Source organism: Aplysia californica, unplaced genomic scaffold (assembly GCF_000002075.1).
Source record: "Aplysia californica isolate F4 #8 unplaced genomic scaffold, AplCal3.0 scaffold00015, whole genome shotgun sequence".
NCBI classification, from domain to species: Eukaryota; Metazoa; Mollusca; class Gastropoda; order Aplysiida; family Aplysiidae; genus Aplysia; species Aplysia californica.
In genome coordinates, this window is record NW_004797285.1 from 2,254,557 (window position 1) to 2,261,408 (window position 6,852).

Genomic DNA, 6,852 nt, shown 5'->3' on the forward strand with positions numbered 1-6,852 from the left:
CCCCATCCTCCCCGACCCCCATCCTCCCCTACCTATCACCTCCTTGAAGTCTATCTCCCCTAGCCACATTTTCATGGGGGTTCACATATCGCACATTCAGCTCTCTCCACATCATTATTGTTGCTGTGTGGCCATTTTTTCCTCCCTGCCTCACTCACTCACTCCGCCCATTCAGAGAATGGTCCCCTCTTGCCTACTGTTCGTGAGCTAATTGCGTGTGTGTCACATGACCTGCCGCCTTATAGACGGTCTCTTTGCTGACCCACTGGTTCCGCAACACACGCTCACGCGGTCAGAAAACACAGAAAAAAAGACAACATTCATAATTGATAGATCATGACTATATTATTGGCTATAGCGTGTTAATATTCTGAACAAAAGCTGTGATTGCTTCGGGGGATCGCTCACTTTCGGATATTATGTTTTTCTCCTTTGACCTTCAAGGATTTTGCTTTGGATTGATTTCTTTTCAAAGCAACGGGATAACGTTTTGCCTAGAGTAGTTCGGACAATTTAATCTAAGATGTATGACTTCATCATTTTTGCTGTTGCAATTTGCCAGGTAAGTGATGAATGGATACGATGAGACCTTGTCTTTAATTCTAAAATTATTTTCCTCTGATAAAATATGATATAAAAAGAGGATAATGTATTTTGATGACCCTTTGATTCTTCACCAAAAGAAACATTGTCACCAGAATGTTTAGTTACTGTTGTGTCTTATTTTGGCAATTGTGCTGTATGTAGCATTCTAGTTTATGTTTTTTTTTTCTCAGATATAATCTTTTTCAGTTTTTTGCTGGTATACCCAGCAACGGAACAATGAACTTATCTAGGTGGCAGATCAGTCTAATTGGCTATTGTTGTATTGTTACTGTATTGTCATTTGTTACCGTTTTTGCCTTTGCGAACATCATTAATTAGATTTTTGAAAAGATGTTCTTTTTCATATTTTTTTACTTGATACTATTCCTACAATAACATGAAGCAGAAATTTCGGTGTGTGCCATGCCAATAAGCGAAGAGAGTGAGCCTGCTTTGAATCTCTAACTGACGTTGCTGTTGTTGTGGACTTGAAGTTTACGAGTCTATTTATTTTAAAATCAACAATAAGATGACCAACTATAGAGAAAAAGGTTTGTTATTTCGTTGTTTTTAATGTCTTGATGAAGCCGCACGAAAACGCAAAAATGGTATTTTTCGAAAGCTGGCTTCACGGTTTACACCGAATATGAGCCTGAAATGTTCCAAAACAGACGAGAAAAAAGATTCCCATCCCACCCACTTCCACATCCGGATTCGAGACTCGTATTGGTCAACTGCGTCTATAACTGGCGCTGTCGATTTATTAAACGTTCGTATTTCTTTTTCATAAAAAAACGTTTTACATTCTTGTCAATACAATTTAGAGCATTTTGGAAATCGGTCTTTTTACACAAAAGGTTGAAAACAGTTCTAAAGAACGCCGTCACTCCCTCAATACAGCGCCCTCTACCATGTGTGTGCTTAAGTCGTAGACTTGATTTATAAAAACCTAGATGGTGCACTGTCATGGCCGCGGCTCTTTTCTCCCTCTCTGCGTATAAAAAGACCTTCAATTTACGAAGTATGCGCATCACGTACATGAAGGGCAAAAACACCACTCTCATTTTAGTTTGAGTGCACACGGCACCTTTCCCCTCTTACCCTTCAATGGACTCAAAACTGAGTCAAGCGGTGCTCTTGATAGTGGACCAGAATCACGACAGAGTGCACGATCTAGTATATCATAATACAAATCTATGGCTTTAGCAAAACTCAACACGCGTGATTACATTTATACTAATAAGCGTACGTTTATATTGCAAGGAACTTAATATTTTTACGGGAGTGGCGTATACTTTATTATTCAATTTTTAGTCATGGGCAAAATCTGTCTGGTGTATACATTCTTTGCTGGGAATTCTGTGCTGGTCTTTGATGTACATTTTTAACTCTATACTTTTTGCCAATTTATTGCTGAGTTTGGCATTCTAAGTTTTTCCAAAGTTTAACTAGTTATCTCAGAATATGGTTTTCTCGCAGGCTGTGATTTAAACTTTAAAGAGGAAGAAATAGCTCAAAATCTTTGAGACGTTTCTCATCGAAGGCTTACGACACGTCACTACAACTTTCTCCCCCCCCCCCGGCAAGTGTATGGACGTCCAGATGTTTTCATCTTAACATTTTAGTCCTTCCATGGCAATTAACGTAACGTGGTAGTCACTTAAACACTCAAAGGCTTTCACTGACAAATTCCCATTCCTGTCAGTTATTAGACAGTCCTTAGACACAAAATCATCCTGCTTGGCAGATCTGGGGGTCCATTCTGACCCAGAAGTTTTTACCATTAGACCAAAAATCGAGTATATTGCATTTACACCTTTGTCTTGCGCCATACTTTATTGCATTACGTTGCATTGTCTGGCAGGCTTTCAATATTCTAAGGTTGAGAAGGGATCCCACCGATTTTTACTCGAATGTCCTTGACTAGATTATGCACTCTGGCGTAGTTCCAGTTCACCATGAAGCGCAACATTTGACTAAGTTTCGACCAAATGAAGGACAAGGGAAGAAAAGTTGCTACTCGTACTCGACTATAACGAGACTGGTGTTTTGCTATTTATTTGGGTTCCCGTGGTGTGCATGCTTTGCAGAGGAGTTTTTATAGAGAGCGTCGGCCATGATAGAGCGCGGTCCGGGATATAATTCAAGTTTATGCTCGACCCAGTCAAGACAAAGGAGATCGTAAAAATTCCTCGTACTCAACCCAAGTTCAAGAAAAGGGATTTGAACCACGGTCATCCGCATTGCTGTTCATACTAATACCAACCATGCTGACGAGCGCCAACGCAGATCTTGGTAATTGGACGTAAAATAAAACTAGGTAGATAAAAGAGTTTGTTCTCGAAAAGGAGAGTTTATATGAGTGGAGAAAAAGGAGGGAACAGAATATAAGTAGGCCTATACAGTAAACTTTGTAGAGACGAAACAAATAATAGCACCCCGGTTTACTATGGTTAGTAAATTTGCCAGATAGACCTCGTTCTTAAACGAAGTCTTTTTAAATCGTGTAAACAGTAATTCTCCAAACAATTACGATGCCAGGAAGGAGAGAAGACGATTTTAGAAAAATTTCCTGTGGGTTCAGGCACAGACACTGCAATCACTGAATAAGTTAACTCTACTCCTGGAGGGGTGACAGTGGCTCTCCCAAGTTTTTACACTTGCTCAAAGAGGTTACAACCTCTTTGCACTGGCTGAAGATTGATAGCGGGAAACTTAAGCAGCTGCCAGTTTAGCACAATGCTACTGCCCACCACAAACTGCTCGTATTTTTCTGTATATTGTTTTGTGGTTCGGTATTTTTTGTGTGTCTCTAGTTTTGTTTCGTTTTTTTGTTTTTGCGTCACTGTTTGATGTTTCTGTTGTTGCTGTTTCGGTTGTTTTTTGTTGTTGTTATTGTTGCGGTTATTGTTGTTGTTGTTGTTAGCGCTGGTGGTGGTTGGTTGTTGTTTGTTTTTGTTGTTTTTTTTATTTGGGGGGTGATTTTTTTAATTTAAAAAAAAAAATTTTTTGGTAGGCCAGTTCTTTTGTGAGAAAGGATGGGGGGATGGGGCACAACTAATTCGACAGATCAGGAAGCTGTTCTTAATGTACCCAAAATCGTGTGAGAATAAAAAATGGCAAAGCTTTTTCTTCGACAATGGTATTTTAGTATTGATAATTCTATCTGTCGTACACTTCTTGCACTTAGATTGTTATTCATTCTTTAGTGGAATGTTCTTCATCCTTTCGAGCAGGACCTCGGCGTACTGGTTCTTATTATGGACAAATCGCGAGGGATCCGTATCTTGCAGAGGCTAAAATTCGTTTCTCTGATTCCTGTTTGATAAATTTTATATAATAATATACTGCAGTCGGTCCAACTTCTTGACTTCGTCGAAGCACGTCAAGAACTGTGTAGATATGTATGATTGTCCCCAGAAAAGAAATGGTCGGCTCTTTAAGAGTTCTGAGTGCTAAGACTTTTTGGGAATGCTCGCAGCCTCGCAGTCTGGGAATAGCACAACTAAAAACGAGCCCGTGCTTGTGCGGGTCACATGACAGAGCTTTCCTATGCTTCAAAGTATTATTCAAGTACTGGGTTTTATACTTCCGGCGACATTAAAATTGCACAGATAAGGGTCTATTTATGGAATGTGTGTATGTCTTAAAATATGAGAAATTGTATATTATGTTCAACACAACACTGTAATGTTATTTGAGAGACGGGATTGAATGTTCATCTCCAATGGAATGGAGCCGAATGTGAAAATTTTTATTTAAGTGCCTTACCCAAGGACACAGTGTCGGACAGAGCCTGAAACTCCCGAATCCTTAACCTCATAATTAGGTGTCCGGTAGCCTAAACGCTAAACCATCGACGCCTACGTGTACATGTAGATCTTTCGGTTCTGTGGAATTTCACAGTGTTGAATTTGATTACATATGTTTGCAAACTGCAACATCGTTTACACACGTATCTTTTGCAAGATATTCCCCCCACCCAACCTATGGTCATATCCTATGCCTTAAGGGGGAGGGGGGGGGGGGGGTTGCGACACCCCAAAAGTCCCGATTCCTTTCAAAACTATGGATTTTAAGTTGTATCTTCTTCAGCCTCTCTTACAACAATTTCATCGCATAAGAACCCCCTAAAGCCGTATTTCTTACCATACCGGACATGTTTGTCACCTCCACTTTCTCATATAATAAATCTTTTATTTTTATTTTTCTCCTGTTTTCTCGAAACGTGTTTTTTATATATATACTTTTAAAAATAACTCCACCATTTTTCATCCAATCTTCATGAAATTTTCACAATATGAAGAAAAAATGCAATACCAAAAATTAAAGTGATGAAATTTTTAATATATGGAATAGTTTTTTGTTGGTGGTGTTTGAAGTGTGGATTTTCACGTTGTCTTTTTTATTTGTTTGTTTGGGGGTTGTTGTTTTTTTGCAAACATGAATACTACCCCAGGAAAAAAATTCATAAACATTTTTCTAGTGCGTGTAGGAAACAATTTATCTCACAGATTTGCAGATCTATTGTTTGATAAGATACATGAAATAAAACCGATTTATTTCCATGAAAAAATAAGTGCGGTGTTAATTACGTCTACAAAATCCAATATGGCTGCCGTATCCATGGAAACGAAAAATTTTTTTCTCAAATTTGATTGCAGATTTTATGATTTTAAAACTCATTACTATACTTGTTTATATGTGTGAAATTTGGTAACATTTGATTGACTAATAAGCGAGATAGCCTTCAGCCGTAGCCCCTCACCTTAATGAAAACGTCCTCGGTGTGTGAGTATGTGTTAGCCCATGTGGTATTGGGTTGAAGTACGATGCTGTTGATCCTGGTTCAGATTCCCCACAAGATTTCCTTGGACACGTTTAAAGAGATTTCCAGTCTCTCTATCCTCTTGGCCCAACCCTATCGTAGATGACTGATGGTTCTGAGGTTATTCCCCTTTAACTTACGCACTAAGTCGAGCCAACTGGGTGGTTCTGAATTTCCATCGACGCTTCTCGACTATTAATACGTGAACCTCTATGTACATGTATACTCAAAAGTTTCAGAAATATTATCCATGTTTTGATCAGAAAAATTCTGGGTTTGGTTGTTTTTTTTCTTTCACTGGAAAAATGAATAATACTTTTCTAAACAAATAAGCAAATCAGTGTTTGCAGAAGAAACTTGGTTCAGGCGGGAAGAAAATTACATTGTGAATGAATTTTTTATGTTTTCAGCCTTGAAACAACGCCATTATAATATCGTTGGTAAAGGGTTACCATAGCAACGCTGAATGTGTTTCCTTCACGTATCAGTTAAGTGGTGCACCACGGGCCAAAAAAATAAAACAAACAACAACAAAACAAAAAAAGAAACCACGAAAACAAGTAAACTGTAAAGTAAACATTTAGTGTAACATGTTTAGTTGTGAGTAGCCCTCAGAAATGAAGTTGCCAGTGTTTGAGAGGCTCCTCGACGTGATTGGCGCTCTGAGGAACCCTTGACACAGAAACCCTCGAGGTCGCTAAATGACCCACTTTTCCATTTCAAGATTTGGAACAAGATCATGGTATACGTAATATCCTCATGAAGTCGTTATTTATAAATAATGATAGTGTTACCTTTTGTCACCCAAGTCGTGATGGCTGCCTTCCTTTAAACTAGGTTTAATCTATTGACCTCTTTGATTGAAACTGATAGGAATCATTATGGGGAGGTGTTGAAAGAAACGGGCAGGAGTTATGCCGTCTTCTTGTATATTGTTGCTGATGACAATTACTGTATCCTTGTTTTTGCCTTTGTGTTCTTCTTCTAGTTGCTCTTGCCGTTGTTGTAAATGGTGTTTTGTTCCTTGCTCTGTTGTGGTACGTAGTGCTGTTGAAGTTGTTGTTGTTGATAACGTTGTTGCTGTTGCTGTTTCCTTGTTGTTTTGTGGACACACACACATACATAGATACATACATACATACATACATACATAAATAGATACACACACACATACATAGATACATACATACATACATAGATACACACACACATACATAGATACATACATACATACATACATACATACATAAATAGATACACACACACATACATAGATACATACATACATACATAGATACACACACACATACATAGATACATACATACATACATACATACATACATACATACATACATACATACATAGATACATAGATACATACATAGATACATACATAGATACATAGATAGATACATGCATGCATGCATACATACATACA